General features: G+C 54.2%; 1 long non-coding RNA gene across 5 annotated transcripts; it reads right to left on the reverse strand.

Annotated features, from left to right (window-relative positions):
* Positions 1-997: 997 nt before the first annotated feature.
* On the reverse strand, positions 998-16,200 carry LOC112653672 (uncharacterized). 5 transcript variants are annotated; one of them, XR_007409620.1, is made up of 3 exons: positions 15,888-16,112; positions 10,271-10,950; positions 998-1,303 (listed from the first exon to the last, which is right to left on the reverse strand). It is a non-coding gene; the product is annotated as an uncharacterized LOC112653672 (long non-coding RNA). The 5 variants fall into 5 exon arrangements; XR_007409618.1 differs by lacking the exon at positions 998-1,303 and adding an exon at positions 5,960-6,401; XR_007409619.1 differs by lacking the exon at positions 998-1,303 and adding an exon at positions 6,422-7,051.
* Positions 16,201-16,243: the final 43 nt, after the last annotated feature.

A 16,243-nucleotide genomic window follows, 5' to 3' on the forward strand; every position in this document is an offset into this window, starting at 1 on the left:
AAGGAGCCCCAGCCCTGGACAGGGGTCTGCAGGCCTTGGCGCCAGGCTGCATGACCCTGAGGAAGGCCTCAGTTTCCCCACTTATGAAATGACATTTACATGCATACCTATCTCTTAGGGGCCTTACCTGGGGTGGGCCAGCAGAGCTCCAAGAGCTCAGTTGGCTAAACACTTAGTGAGCATTTGCCCCAGGGGAGGTCTGTGCCCCAATGTCAGAGAGCCCGGGGGTGGGGATGTGGGCAGCGACTGTGGCCTCTCCAGGGAGTCCTGACATATGGCCCGGGGCAGCCAGGAGCTAGGGCCAAGGCAGGCTGGTCACCACTGAGGCTGGACACCCAAGCATGCAGTGTACTATCTGCTGAAACCCCATGTCCTACTTAATGACAAGACTTGAAGACCAGGCAGTGGGTGTAAGGAAAGAGCATCCTTAACAGAGTCAGGCTGGGGCCTTCTCAGGTTCTAGCTGACCCTTTCCTACCGCAGACCCTGCTCCTTGATGTACAGTGGACACCAGCAGGGAAGAAATGAAGAGCCCAGGTATGTTCACATTCAGGTGTGAGTGGCTGCTTCCTGGCCCAGTGGTGCCAGCAGCCCGGCCTCCTAAAACAAGAGCAGGGGCAGGTAGGTCCCACTGGCGTCCCATGTGCCAGAGCCAGGCCATGCATCCACACCTGGGGCTTGTGTGTAAGTCGGGACGGCCCTGCCAGGAGGCATCCGTCCACCCTGCAGATGGGGACACCCTGAGAGGTTAGGACATGCCAAAGCCCCGCAGCTGGCCATTACAGTCTTAACACCAGAACCTAGGCCTGGCTCTGCAGCACGCATGTAAGTCAGGGCCTTTGTCACTTCAGGTGTGTCAAATTGAGCACAACCCAAGGATGTGTGGAAAGCAAAGTAGTCTTTATTACTTATTACAGGTATGGAGCCAGGGAGGTGGCTCTAAGCTCCATCTCCTGTGGGGTCAGTGCAGGAAGCTTCTATTGGGGAATTAGGGGCGGGGGCGGGGAGCGTGGGGTCAGTGCAGGCAGATTCTATTCTGGGTGTTGTAGGGGGCTGGGAGTTGCCCAAGCGCTTGGGTTCAGTCATCTACGTGCCTGTGCACACACACTGTGGGTTTGAATGAACAATGGTACAAAGCTCTACCCGAAGCAGGAGCTCGCAGTATGATAATGTGCTAAAGGTAACTCCAAGACAACGCAGGGGGTTTGCAGGGTCCGTAGCTCCAATGAGGCTCAGACCCAGTCACGTGAGGGGCTGTCAGGAGACACCTAGTTGGGCTTCTCCTTGGCTGGAGCTGTGGGTTCTGCAAAAGCAAACACATTCCTTCCCTGTGTCGGTCCCTTCCCATCCTCTCTTCTGTAGATGGTTTTCAGCCTTCTGACGGGAGTAACTTCCAGACGCACCCCAACTATCAGGGAGGGATTGCCAAGCTGTGGGTAGGAGCTCAAAGGAGGCTGCCCTTCCCCATGGGGCAAGTGTTGGCTTGGGCTGGGAGGCCCAGTGACAGAGCTCAGTGCAGGGTATAGTCGCAGCTAAATGGATTGTTGCTCTTTCCTGTAATGCTGCCCAATTCTTCTTCCAAATGAGAATCTGATGCCTTGACCTGGTAGGACTTCGGGAGATCCATTCTTTATGGACATCTCCCTGGGGCAGAATGCAGTCAGACCTGGAGCCCCCAACCCCTGAGAAGACTGGGTGAAGCCCCAGGGGGGGACCGGGGCCTCTGGGGTCAGCTTCCATCAGCCCTTTGTGAGGACCTGGGTCACAGAGGAGCCAAGTCAGCCTCAGGAGCCTTCTCAACATCATAACTGTTTCCCCTTGGGCTTTGCCACCATTTGGAAGGAGGAGCATTCACACCCAGGGCCATGGGAGGCTGAAGAGGTGATGGAAAGGTGCAGAAAGTGGGGAAGGCTGCCTCCCACAGTCACCTCCTCTGGGAAGCCTTCCCAGATATCTCTGTATTCTCCAACCTTTTCAGGTACATTCCTTGGAGACTTCCTCCCTGCCACCAACAGCTACCCTGTCACCTCTGCTCCATCTGGGGCTTGGAGCCAGGTTTCCTGGTGGCCCTGAGGTCAGACCACAAAGGCACAGAGCTGAGGGCACTGTTTGCTACACAGAGTTTCAGCCCGGCTAGGAAGGGGGTAACGATGGAAACAGGACCATTGTTTTTTTTTTTTTTTTTTTTTTAATTTATTTATGATAGTCATACAGAGAGAGAGAGAGAGAGGCAGAAACACAGGCAGAGGGAGAAGCTGGCTCCATGCACCGGGAGCCTGACGTGGGATTCGATCCCGGGTCTCCAGGATCGCGCCCTGGGCCAAAGGCAGGCGCCAAACCACTGCGCCACCCAGGGATCCCAGGACCATTGTTTGAATCAAGCTGTTGTTTACTGGGCTCCATCCTAAAGCATTTTATGTACATTCTCTTATTTAATCCTCATACCTTATAAAACTGCCATTACCATTATTATTTTATAGAAAAGGACAGGACAGCAAGACACATAGCATGTGACAGAGCCAGACTGAGCCCTAGCGTGCCACCTGCCAGAGCCTTCTTCCAGGTGTGCAGCTCAGGGCTGGCAGCCTTGGGAGGCGGCTTCCAGGGGATCAGAGCGCTGAGTTTTGGGGGTGAGGGTTCTGGGAGCCAAGCTGTGTGAGTAGAGAAGTGGAGGTCGTGGAGGAATGAGGGCCTTGTGCCGGTGTGGGTGTGGCCAAGCAGGCAGCTCCTGGGTTTCTGGCCCTGACTGTGGGCTGAGGGTGTGGGGCTGAGTCACGGCCTCCGAGGATGCCTACATCCTCACACAACCTGCGAATACGTCAATGTCCATGTCAGAAGGGACTTGGACTTCAAGATGGGAGCCTACCCTGGATTATCCAGGTGGTCCCAATGTAGTCCCAAGGCTGCTTGTAAGAGAGAGGTGGCACCTGGGTGGTTCAGTGGTTGAGCATTTGCCTTTGGCTCAGGTCGTGATCCCTGGGGTCCTGGGATCAAGTCCCACATCAGTGCCTCTCCCTCTGCCTATGTCTCTGCCTCTCTCTGTGTGTCTCTCATGAATAAGTAAATAAAAAAAATTTTTTTTCAAGAGGGAGGTGGGAGGACTGGGTGAGGGGGATGCAGCCAATAACACAGTAGGAGGAGAATGGAAGCTGCTGGCTTAGATGATGAGGTGGGGGCCCGGGGGGTGAGCCCAGGCCTGGGAACTCAAGGCCACGGGTCCTTTTCCAGAGCCTCAGGAGAAACCAGCCCTGCTCACACCTTGATTTTGGTGCAGTTGGAGTTGGTGTGGATTTCCGTCCTCCAGAAGAGAAGCAACATGTGCTTCATGAGTCCCTCGGTTTGTGGCTGCATGTTATAGGAACCACGGGCACACATGGGGGCTCAGGCCACAGTCTGCACGGTGCTTCTAGCAGTGTTGCCCTGCCTGCAGTTTAGAAAGCTAAATTCAACCCCACGAGCACTTCCCAGGCACAATCCAGACACCAGGCAGTGCACTGCCCCCCGCCCCCCACACACACTGTGGCCAGGGAGCCGCCCCAGCCCTGTGAGAGGAGGCAGGAGGCAGGTTATCTCTGACCCTCAGGCTGATCAGAACCAGTCGGACTTGCCCCTGTGGGGCCTTTGTTTATCCCAATGAGGTTACCTGAACCTGAATGGTTCTGAGGCCAGCGCTTCCCGCTGAAGCTGGCACGCAGTGCCAGCGATGTGTGTCCGCGGCTGCCCACCTGCCCGTTCTCACCCGCCCCACAGGTGCTTTCTCCAGGCACTGAGCTGGGGGCTCCACTTGGGGGGGGATGCACGAGCACCCGATCCATGCAGCGGCTCCTGGGCTGTGCGCTCTTGACGTGTGAACACACGTGGGCCGGGAAACAGGTGCTGGCATGTCCTCGTTACATGAACCCCGACCTGGAACGACCCAAATGCCCCTCAGTGGCAGAATGGCCCACTTGTGACATATGCATGCCATGGGGCAGCAAGCAGCACTGGGTGACTCCTGGGTCATCGCCAGACCCAGGAACTGATAATTCTCGAGTCACTCTGAGCAAGGGCCGCAGGACCCACGAGATCAGCTACTACAGGACCCCATGGAGAGGGAACGAGGCTCCACGTGTTAGAAGTCAGGACGGGGGCGGGGGGCAGCCTGAGTGGCTCAGTGGTTTAAGCGCCTGCCTTCCGCCCAGGGTGTGATCTTGGAGACCCAGGATCCAGTCCCATGTCAGACTCCCTGCATGGAGCCTGCTCCTCCCTCTGCCTGTGTCTCTGCCTCTCTGTGTCTATCATGAATAAATAAATAAAAATCTTAAAAAAAAAAAAAAAGAAAGCTCTATTTAAAAAAAATAGAAGTCAGGACAGGGTGGGGGGCTCCCCAGGCAGGGCTGGGGGGGTTGTAGGAGGAGGGTACAGGACGGTGCTGCACTGCGGGGAGGGCTGGGGGCTTCTGGAGGGGGCTGGTTGCTCCAAGTCTGGGCAGGGGTTAAACAGGACAGTTCACTCGAGCTGTATACTTATGACTACTGTATTTTTAGTGAGTATGTTTTATCTCAATAAGAAGTTATTTTTGAGATCATTGAGTAGGCAATCGTCTTGAACCCTGGATAATGGTGTATGTTAACTGTACTGAAATTTAAAATAAAATAAAATTGGGGATCCCTGGGTGGCTCAGCGGTTTAGCACCTGCCTTCGGCCCAGGGTGTGATCCTGGAGACCCGGGATCGAGTCCCACGCCGGGCTCCCTGCATGGAGTCTGCTTCTCCCTCTGCCTATGTCTCTGCCCCTCTCTCTGTGTGTCTCTCATGAATAAATAAATAAAACCTTTAAAAAATAAAAAATAAAATAAAATAAAATAAAATAAAATAAAATTACTGAGCATGCAGCAAAGATTGCCGGTGATACGGTGGAGAGGTCATTGTCTGGGCTCGAGGAGGTTCAGATTTTAACGCTAAACTGTCTGGCCTGAGGGGCTGCATGGCCCTGGGCACACCGGGGCCCATCTTGGGATCTTGGATTCCTCATCCAAAAACTGGAAGGGTGTGTTATGTGGATTATATGACTTTTGCAGAAATTGAGCAAGATGTTTGCACTGTAGCTAACCTGCCTCCTCATGTAAAAGAAGAAAGAAGCCAAAGTGTTGGAGCCGGACAGGTTTTCCTGTATCCTTGTCGTGCTGGCCACATGGGGATTTGCCTGCATTGCTCACGGCCCAGCTCTCTGACCTTGGCTACAGAGGCAGGCATGTGGTGGACGGGAGAGAGCGTGGTGGGCGTTGGGAACATGACGACAGGGCTGTGGGTCTGGCAGGGTCCCCATTTTTGCAGCGTGTGACCTGGGGGAAGCCCTGAGTCTATGTCCTCACCGGTGAAATGAAGCTGATGGTGCCCACTGTGCTGGGCAGCTGTGACACTCAGTGACAAGGGCCCAGCCACAGATAGATGCGGTGCTTTCCCAACACCTGGTGAGGTTCCTAAATTAGGTGGGTCTCTTGCTGGGACCGGTTCAAAGATGACATCTGATCATCCTGACAATTTGTGGATCCAAACTAAGCCAAGACATAGAGGTAGCCAGGGAGCCCTTGTCACACAGAGACCAGGGCATGAGGGCCTCCCTTGCCAGCCTACGAGCCCTGGGAGGGTCAGACACCATGCTGGTGTCCCATTTCCCATGGGTCCTTCCCATGGCCTCGGGGACATGCTGACCCCAGGACCAGAGACACCTCACCGGATGCTGGTCCAGCCTCTCATTCTGAGCTCAGCTCCAGACCCGGCTTGTGAAGCAAACAGGATTCCAGGGAGGGGTTATGATGCAGGAGGGATAGCCACAGCGGCTGCTGGGCTGGGTGCTGCAGCTCAGAGAGGATTCCAGGGGCCTCGGGTCACCACTTCTGCAAGTCCAGGCCTTCTGGGTGGAGACTGGTGCTCCAGCCCCATCTCAGAGAATCCAAACCTGCTTATTTTTAATGACTTTTTCCTCATTATATTTTATATAAATGCTTATGCAAAAAAGGGGGGGCACAGAAAAGCAGAATAAGAAAAAAAAATCACCCATAACTTCAACATCTGGAGATAGCAGTTGATGGCATTTTGTGTACTTCCTTCAGATTTGGATGCCTAGTGACCAAATAGATTTCGTGGGTCAGAGTTCTTGGTTCCAGGCAACAGAAACTGTTCTGGCTAGCTCTATGAATTAAGGTGTACTTAGGTGATGCATTAGGAAAATCCCTATGATAGCTCTACGAAGCACAGATTTATTTTTTGCCCTTGTAAAGCTCCAGACAGCTGTTCCTGACAGGTGTAGGGTGTGGGGGCTGCTCTGCTTCATGCAGCCACCCAGATACTCAGGCCGCAGGTGGCTCTGCCGCTCAACACATGGACGCCGTTCCGGCTCCTCGGGCCTCCCCCGCCAGCCTGGAGGCCAATAAGGAAAGTCAGAGCCAATCTGGTCCATGAAATTGCCTGGAAACCTCATGGAAAGTAGCCATGTGGGGCCCAAGGTGGCCTAATGCAGGCCACATCTCACCATGGTTTCCATGTTAAGCCCCCAAATACATGGGAACGACTTCCTCAGTCCTCTCGTCGCCAAAACCACTGCCAGCCCACAGGCAACAGCGAGAGGGTGAGGGAAAGGACAGCAGATATACCCCCTATTTGGACGTGAGCTGTCTTTGGGGGACCTCCCTGCATGATTCCCTACGCCTTCGACACACCCCATTGGCATCCGAAACAATAAGCACATAAACAGATGATCAACAAGGTGGGTCCTGAGGGCTGAGCCCATGAGAGCCTTCTGACCACATTCACAGACACGGCTGCGGCGGACAAGGTCGAGGAGATCCGCTGTGGACGAGGCCGCAGGGCCGCGGGGACTCGCACGCGCGGCTGGAGGGTGCACACAGTGGCACCTGGTGACTCCACGAGCAGCGTGGATGTGATCTCCTCTTGGCCAGGGTCCACTCCTGGTGGTTACCGATCAGGACTGAAGCCCTGTGGTCACATGAAGATTTGCCCTGCAGCTTTGTTCAGGATGGCTTGGAGCAGGGCACAAGGCAAATGTCCGTCTGCAGGGTAAAGGGTGAACAAATGGTGTTCTCTTCATGCAACAGAATGCTTCCCATCCATGCCCATGCACCGACACGCACAGAGTTGTGGACACAATGAGCCAGAGTAGCCAGACGGAAGGAACACATCCATGATTGTCCCATGGACGTGCGCCCCATGGGGACAGAGCTCAGAATAAGGAGGAGACTCTCTGGGGTGATGGAGATGTTCTCTCTCGTGCCCAGGGCAGTGGTCACATGGGCAAACACACCTAAGGAGTCATTGGGCAGTCCTCTGGGGCTGTGCCTTTCCTTAAGTGTCATTTACACTTTACTGTGAAAATCTAAAAATTCACAAGGCTGGTTTTCAGGGTTCTCTTTGGGGTTACTGTGCCCCTTGCAAATGAATGCTGGTCTGTCCTTGAGTTCTGGCCCTGCACCAGCTACTGGGGGTGCTGGGGTGGGCCTTGGAGTCAGGCGTGGGTGCCCATCTGTGGTCCAGGTCCTGCTGGCCTCCTCCGTGAGGCTTGCCACGGGTGAACGTGGGTGCACTCTGCTGCACAGTGACCTGTGGTTCGCTGTGGACTCGGCCTCTACTGGTCATGCTGCTGTTTTCAATTTGCATTTTTTTTTTATGTCATGAGAGGGAGCTTCTGAAATATTGTTATTGGGATCATTTCTTTGCTCTGGGCCTGACATTTCCTAGGGTCCTGTTCCACAAATGACTTGTTAGCCAACCAGCAAGGGAAGACCTATTTCTGCCAAGCAAGTTATTTCCAAAGGGATTTTTTTTCCCCACCAAGACCATGCTCGTCTTTCCTCTGTGCTTCTCCTAAGAGGGAGGCTCTTGAGCTGGCTGTTTTCTTGTAATAACCATGAGAGTAACAGTCACAGATAGAATCAGATTGTCATCAGAGTAGGTAAAATTGGTTCATATCCATCAGACCCAAGCTCTCTCATGATTTCTATGCCTTCCCAGAGTCGGAGAATCCTGTGAGCTCCTCTGAGGATCCTGAGGGTCCCCCCTGCAGATAGGCCCTGCCCTGCACACACATGTGCAAACACACACACTCACACATGCACACGCACTCACCCACACCCAGGTCTGTGCATTGGGTCAGCTGGAGGCGGGTAGGTGGTGGGGAGGACACGGGCAGGGGTGGGGGAAGCTATCAGCTCCAGCTCGGTGGGGCCACCTTCTTGCCACCTCTTCTCCATGTGCCTTCCTGGAGCAGAGGACCCTAGAGGTCCCCCCCTTAGCTGTCATCTGTGAGGACCTTGCCCTTAGAATCACAGCCTCCTCTCTAAACTGCATTTCAATTTGTCTTTTTGAGGGCAGTGCCCATTCTAAGAGCAACCTAAAGCTAGCTTCTCGGGGGCACATTTTATTTATTTGTGTTTTTTTTAAATATTTTATTTATTTATTCATGAGAGACACAGAGAGAAAGGCAGAGATGCAGGCAGAGGGAGAAGCAGGCCCCCTGTGAGGAGCCTGATGTGGGACTCAATCCCAGGACCCCGGGATCATGACTGGAGCCAAAGGCAGAGGCCCAACCACTGAGCCACCCAGGTACCCCCCCCAGGGGCACATTTTAAATCCCCCTTCACTGTCACCATAACTGAAGTGCACTATCTCTGCTTCTGAATCGACGACTCCAGGCTCGTTCTTGGACCTCCTAGCTGGCCAAGCACACTGCGCCATCCTGACAGTGCAGCGATGCATTCTGGCTGGACCCAGAGCCAAGCAGGGTGAGCTGGGTTCAGGCCATGGGGCAGCTGCCACACCAGGGACTGGAACTGATTGTTCCATACAGGGGCCCACCAGAACCAGGCTCCTGGGCATCTTGTGGCCGGGCTGCTGCACGAGTAGCTGGAGTGGTTCCAGGGGTTGGACGAGGGTGGTGAGGGTCTGGGTGACATCGCACAGCCGTTGGTGATGCAGGGAGCGACAGAGGAAGGGATGAGTCTCACCATCCAAGGGGGAAACCAAGTGCTCTGTCCTGGGCTGGAACAGTTTGTCATTTGCTGGGAACCATACTTGCCTTGGGCCTTACTGCTGTGATGGGACCAGCTGAGGCCACAGAAAGTTCTGAGGAAACGATTCAATACGTGTAGCATTACCCAGACACACAGCTGTGTCAAGGCGAGTGTCTTGGCTCCATTCCACTAGAAAAGGGAGGGATATTTCAGCTTTCCATCTTGTTGGGTTTTTTGTGTTCCCAAATGTGTTACTTCCAGCAGAGACATTGACAGGGCTCTTTGCATCGAGTGATAATGGTCAACACTGACTGCACATGGTGCCAAGTGCAGCCCTAGGGGTTATTGTATGACTTACGTAGACACGTATATGTGCGCGAGTGTGTGAGCACATATGTGATCTCATATACCCATATACTCCCGCAACCCTATGAGGTCAGTACTTCTACGGATGAGAAACTGACACGGAGGTAGAGTAGCAGGCCCAAGGTCACACGGCGAGGAAGACGGGGAGCCAGCATCACACCCAAGGGCACTGACAGGAGGAGTTCCAGGGAAAGAATCAAAGTAGGAGGCAGCAGAATTGGCCTCTGGCTCCAGCCCAGCAGCTGATCAGCACAAGCTGGACACACCATTTTTCATGTGCGCACTCCATCGGGGGGCTCTTGGGAGTGATGGGTGCGTTCACCACCTATTTAAGTGATGGTTTCGTGGTTTTGTACATATGTCAAGCCTTATCACATGGTACATTTTAAACACAGGCAATGTGTTGTAGGTGAATGACATCTCAATAGAACTGTGAAGAAAACTGATAGCAACTATATGGAATTAAAATATTTGTAATATTCTACAGTAACTCTTATTTACCTTACGTGACCCATTACAGTGTTTGAGCATGATGCCTAAAATTCATGATTCACTTCTGACTCTTAAGCATTGCTTTGGGTATTTGCTATGCCTCAGACCAAAGTGCCTGTAAAGCCAAGCTAAAAGCCGCAGTGGCTCTGGGAGCGTTCTGTGATCCCGCACCACCAAAACAGGAGACGGGAGTGTGCAAAAGTGCTGTTTATAACAAGATAGTGATCCTTCTGAAATAATGCGTAAAATGAAAATACGGAATATAAACGTTTACTAATTCTGTGCAGCCTGTGAGGCCTCCGGGACCACCCAGACGCCGCAGTAGAGCAAGGTTTCCCAGGGCACGCAGTCAGGTACCTACTAGGTATGCAGCAGCATTATGGATAAAGAATACAATGTACATACCTTGATTTAAAGACGCTCTGTGGCAGAGGAGAGCTAACCATCTTCTGAGCTTTCAGGCAATATTCTTGCAGGTGGAGGGTCTTGTGTCATGTTGAGGGCTGCTGAGGGTGGGTGTTGTGGCAATTTCCTTGTAAACTTTTTTTTTTGAAGGGGAAGGGGCCAAGGAAGAGGGAGAAAAGCTCAAGCAGACACCCTGCTGAATGTGCACAGCCCCACGAGGGGTTCAATCTCATGCCCCTGAGCCAAAACCAAGAGTTGGCCGCCAAACCGACTGCACCACCCAGGCACCCCTGGCAGCTTTTGAAAGTAAGATGATGGTGAAACCTGACGCATGGATTGATTCTTCCTTTCATGGATGATTTCTCTATAGGGGCAATACTATCTGATAGCATTTTACCCATGGGACTCCCAAAATGAGTCTGTCCTCCGACTGCTTTCTCAACTCAGTTTATGAAATGTTCTAAATCCTTCCTGTCATTCCCACGGTCTACACAGTGTGTCCACTGGGAGTAGCTTCCATCTCAGGAAACCACTTTCTTTGCTCATCCTAAGAAGCAACGTGTTCATTCAGGTTTTATCACGAGATTGTAGCTGTTCAGTCCTGTCTTCAGGCTGCACTTCCGACTTTCGTTCTCATCTGCAGTCTGGAGCCCCTCAAAGTCATCCACGAGGGACAAAACCTGCTTGGGATAAAACAAACTCCTGTTATTTTGTCCTCTTCCCATGAGTCACGAATGTTCTTAATGGCATCTAGAGTGTGAACCCCTTCCAGAAGGTTTTCCATTTACTTTGCCCAGATTCTCAGAGGAACCACTATCTAGAACAGCCACAGCCTTACAAAGGCTATTTCTTAAAGAGTCAGACGTGACAGTCAAAATAACTCCTTCATCCCCGGGCTGCGGCATGGACACTGTCAGCAGGCATGAGGACGTTAGCCTCATTGCCCATCTCCATCCAAGCTCCTGGGTGACCTGGCGCAGTGTCAGAGAGCAGCAGGTCTCCACAGGGTAATTAGGATACCCGGTAGGCCATGTTGTAAGCAGATGTGCTGTCATCCAGGCTTTGGGTTTTTGTTGTTGTTGTTGTTGTTGTTTTTAAAGGTAGTCTGGCTAGGTCGCATGACAATTTTTAAAAAATGTCATTTATTTATTCATGAGAGATACAGAGAGAAAGAGAGGTAGAGACACAGGCAGAGGGAGAAGCTCCATGCAGGGAGCCTGACGTGGGACTTGATCCTGAGTCTCCAGGACTGTGACCTGGGCCGAAGCCAGCGCTAAACCGCTGAGCCACCTGGGCTGCCCTATCCAGGCTTTGTTGCTCCATTTACAGAACACAGAGCAGGATTCTTAATGGCCCTGGGATTTTCCAAGTGGTACATGAGCATTAGTTCAACTTAAAGTCAGCAGCTGGGGTGCCTGGGGGCCTCCGTCAGTGAAACGTCTATACCTTTTGCTCAGGTCATGATCTTAGGGTCCTGGGATGGAGCCCCGTGTTGGGCTCCCTGCTCAGCAGAGTGTCTGCTTCTCCCTCTGCCATTTCCCCCCTGCTTGTGCACTCTGTCAAATAAATAAAATCTTAAAAGTCAGCAGCTGCGTGCACCCCTACAGAAGAGTCCCTCTGTCCAAGCCTTGAAAAATTGAAGCCAGGCACTGACTTCTCTCCAGCCATTAAAGTCCTAGCCAGGTCCTCTTCTGACGTAAGGCTGTTTCACCCACCCTGAAACTCTGTGTTGTCTCGAAGGGCCTCCTTGTGAATGGTCCTAGCTGGACCTTTTGGAGAACCTGCTGCTTCACCAGGCACTTCTGTTATGGAGACGGTGTCTTTCCCTAAACCTCATGAACCCATGCACCCACCTCTGTTGCCTTAGACTTGTCTTCTGCAGCTTTGTCCCCTCTCAACTCTCAGAGTGAGCACCCTGCTCTGGTTGGGGTTAGATTTAAGAACATCGTGGCTGTTGGATCTTCTGTCTAGACACAGTCTTTCTCCAGATCAGCAATAAGCCGGCTTCCCTGTCTTGTCATACATGTGTGCACTGGTTTGGTCTTCAATTTCCTTCAAGAACTTGTCCTTCGCTGGGATGCCTGGGTGGCTCAGTGGTTGAGCATCTGCCTTGGGCTCAGGTCATGATTCTGGGGTTCTGGGATTGAGTCCCACATCGGGCTCCCCGCACGGAGCCTGCTTCTCCCTCTGTCTGTGTCTCTGCCTTTCTGTGTCTCTGATGCATAAATAAAATAAAATAAAATAAAATAAAATAAAATAAAATAAAATAAAATAAAAAAAAAATAAAATAAAATAATAAAATAAAATAAAATAAAATAAAATAAAATAAAATAAAATAAAATAAAATAAAATAAACTTGTTTGCATGCACAGCTTGGCTAACAGATGCAAAAGGCTGAGCTTTTGGCCTGTTTTGGCTCCTGACATATCTTCCTCACAAAACCTAATCATTTCTAGATTTGGTTTAAAGTGAGATGCGTGTGACTCTTCCCCTTCACTTGCACACTCAAGAGGCCACTGTGGGCACTGTTCACGGTGCCTCCAACAGTGATGGCAGTAACATCAGACGTCAATAATCCCCATAACATGTATACGGAAAACATTTGAGATATTGGGAGAATTATCAAAATGTGCCACAAAAACACAGTGAGCAGCACTTTCAGAATCGCGGTGCCAGCATATGTGCCCCACACAGGGTCCCATACGCCTTCCATTTGCAAGAAATGCAGTAGGGCAAGCACAAGGTGTGCCCATGCTTTTCCTGCATGGCTCTCATTGAGTGGTTAAAGGCTGATTTCCCTGCCGGCCCATGTGAGCTCCACGCAGGCAAGGGTCTCTGCGTACACGGTCCAAGCCCCAGGGGCCCAAAGCCCTCCTGATGGGAAGACCTCAGTGTCTTGTGTGGGGCACGTCAGTGAGGTGTCTGCCTTTGACTCAGGTCATGACTCAGGGTTCTGGGATCAAGCCCCATGTTGGGCTCCCTGCTCAGCGGGGAGCCTGCTTCTCCCTCTCCCTCTGCCCCTCCCCCTGCTCACGCACTCTTTCTGTCAAATAAAATCTTTAAAAAAAAAAAAAGAACGTCGTGTGTGAACTACAAACATGCACCAGGAAGGCCACTCCCTCACTTTCTTTGTTCTTCTGAAACAGACCCCCCGCCCCCTTTCTGGTGGCAGCAGCTCTGGGTGAGGCCAGTGTCCCAGGAGGAAGTGGTTCTTGGAGATAACCCACAGAAACAGCAGCACCAGCTTGGGCTCTGCTGTTAAAGGTGGTGATGGTTATTTCACTAAGGGTCTTGGGGGTGTCATGCTGGCAACATGGCCTGGGCGAGGGATGACCCAGACTGGTTAGGTTCAGGGGCTCAGGCATGGCTGGTCTATGGGCTCCTAGGGGTGGGCACTGTGTCCACCCCGCTCTGTGCCGTTGCTCCCAGCACGGAGCCAGGCACACGGCAGGTGCACACCCACCGCCAGCGGTGATGAAATCAACACTCCACCTTGGGAGCACCGCCGTATTAGGCACCGCATGCACATGGTCTCCACTAATCTTTTTACAACCCTGTGAGGTTGGCATTCTTGCTCCCATTGTACAGAAGGGGAAACTGAGGCTGTGGTGACACCCAGACAGAGGTAGGGAAGCAGAAGTCCCTTGGGAAATTAAAACAATGGCCTGGATCGACAACTGCTATTTTGGGTGCCAACAAACAAATATCCCCTCCTTGGAAAAGCCCCGTGGCTGCTGCCCCTCAGAGCCCTGGCTCTCCTCTGTCTGCACCCCACCAATGTGGCCCCTGTGGGCTCCGCTCCTCCCCGCACTCTGGCTTCTTGTTGCCTTCCCAACGGCTGCTCTCCCTCCTCCCACATTCCCACCTTGGGGCTCTCTTCCTCCCTCTGCACCCCCCTCTCTTGGCCAGCTCGTCAACCCCCTGGCCTCTCAGATCTGCCCCTGCTGATGGTTGCTGGCTATTTCTTCCAGAACACAGCTCCTGCTCTAAGACCTTCAAGGGCTCCCGGTGTCTGTCAGAGGAGAAGCCAAGTCCTTCCAAGGCAGCCAGGACTCCAGGACCCCATCCCCACACTTCAGCTCAGAGCCTTCCTCACCCTCACACTTTGCTGCCCCTTCAGCACGCCCCCTCCCCTCTGTGCTCACTTCTGGGACACGGCACAAAGTCCTTCCTGAGCTCCCTGCCCAGTCTCCGTAGAGGACACCATGGGGAGGACAGTGCACCTCGATGTGTCCCGAAGTAGCTGGTGCTCCAGAGGGAGGATGGGGGCATGGGGCAAGGGGGGCTCGGGAGGCACGGGCCCTGACAAAGGGCCAGTGGAAATGCAGCTACACCGGCTGTCCTGGCGGGCTGGTACTGAGGTTAGGATTCCAGCCTCCCACAGACACAGCACACGGAGGCCCTGTCCTCAGGTGCTCGATAAGTCTCGGCAGCCCTGCTGATCCCATGCATGCGCTTTGGGGGTGGGGTTGGCGGTGGGGTGGGCGTCAGAGGCATCTCCAGGATGTGGCCTGGAGCTGCTGGAAACCGTGCCAGTGTTGATTCAAGTCTTGACAGGTCAAGGTTGAGGCCTCATGAGGAACGGGGCTCACAGGAGCCTGGGAAAAGTTTAATAAAGGAGAGAATCTTCATTAGCTCTTTTATCCCCATTGAAAAGTGAAGGACTCTAAGGCTCAGAAAGGTCCATCACCCACCCAGGGTCACACAGCCAGAAGCAACCGCACCAGAATCTGAATCCAGGTCTCCCTGGTCCCTGTGATCCTAACCCCTATCCTGTGCCTTGGATGCCCACATACGCCGCCGTGAGGATATCACTGGCCCAGAGCACAGGACCTGGTAGGTGCGTGGTGCTGGGCAGTGGTTCTCAGCTCTGGTTGGACACTGGAATCACCTAAGCAGCTTTAAAATACTGACTCTTGGGTTCCATCCCAGGGGTTCCGATGGCCCCGGTCTGCAGGGCGGCCTGGACACGGATTTGTCCAAGCTCCCATGGGATCCCTACAAGCTGCCAAGTTGGGGACCCACCGTGCCAGGTGCCTTCACAGTCATTCCCATCTGATCCAGAAAGAAGCCAGAAGGGCAGGCCCACAGGCAGGTGGCAGTGACCACGGCGCACCGATGAGCAGGCAAGCCCAGGCAGGCTGAGGCTCCGCGGCCACCAGCATCTGGCCACCAGCATCTGGCCGCGCAGTGCCGCTCCCTGACCTCCAGCTCCGCCCTCCGCCCAGACGTTACGGCCCGACGCCGGCCTGGGAGGAAGAAGGGATCTCTCCCAGACCAGAAATGGGCAGCTGAATGTCGCCTGCACGTTTAAAGTCCTTTCAGTCTCGCACTGAGCCCGTAGAGGGCAGTGTGCCAGCGACCCGTCCAGCGCGGGGCAGAGCGGGGCAGAGCGGGGGAGGGGGGCTGGAGCCGGCAGCCTGCAGCCTGCAGCGCCCCGATAACGCCTGCCGCGCCCGCGCTTCTGCGCCCGTGAGCTGCCAGCGGCCCGGGCAGGTCCGAGGCCTTGGCTGGACCCTCCCTGCCGGGCCAGCCACCCCACGGGCCTCACGCGGGCTCCCAACACCCTCGCGACACGCGAGCCGGGTCCAGCCTTCGAGGTCCGCGGGCTTCCCACCTGCAGACACGCGGGGCGCTGCCCACTCTCGGGAGGCCGGGGAGGCCGGGACACGTGGCCGCCCGCACCTGAGGGGCGCCACTGGCCACCTGCGCCGGACGTCACTGCTCCCCCGCGGGGGCTTCAGGGGGCCCCGGGGCTGCGCAGGAGGCCGGGCGGGGCCAGCACTGACCGCGCACCGCGCCTGCCGGCCCCCGGGACGCCCCTCCGCGGCTGCGCACCCCGCCCACCCCACGCCCTCGGGGCCGCGGTCCGCCGCCCCCGCCCCGCCCCCGCCGTGACCGCACAGAGCACGGCCACCCCCCCCCCCACCTCCCGGGCGCGGCTCCGCGGTCGCGGACGCAGCTCCCGGGCCC

This window comes from Canis lupus, chromosome 3, assembly GCF_003254725.2.
Source record: "Canis lupus dingo isolate Sandy chromosome 3, ASM325472v2, whole genome shotgun sequence".
In the NCBI taxonomy this organism is placed as follows: Eukaryota; Metazoa; Chordata; class Mammalia; order Carnivora; family Canidae; genus Canis; species Canis lupus.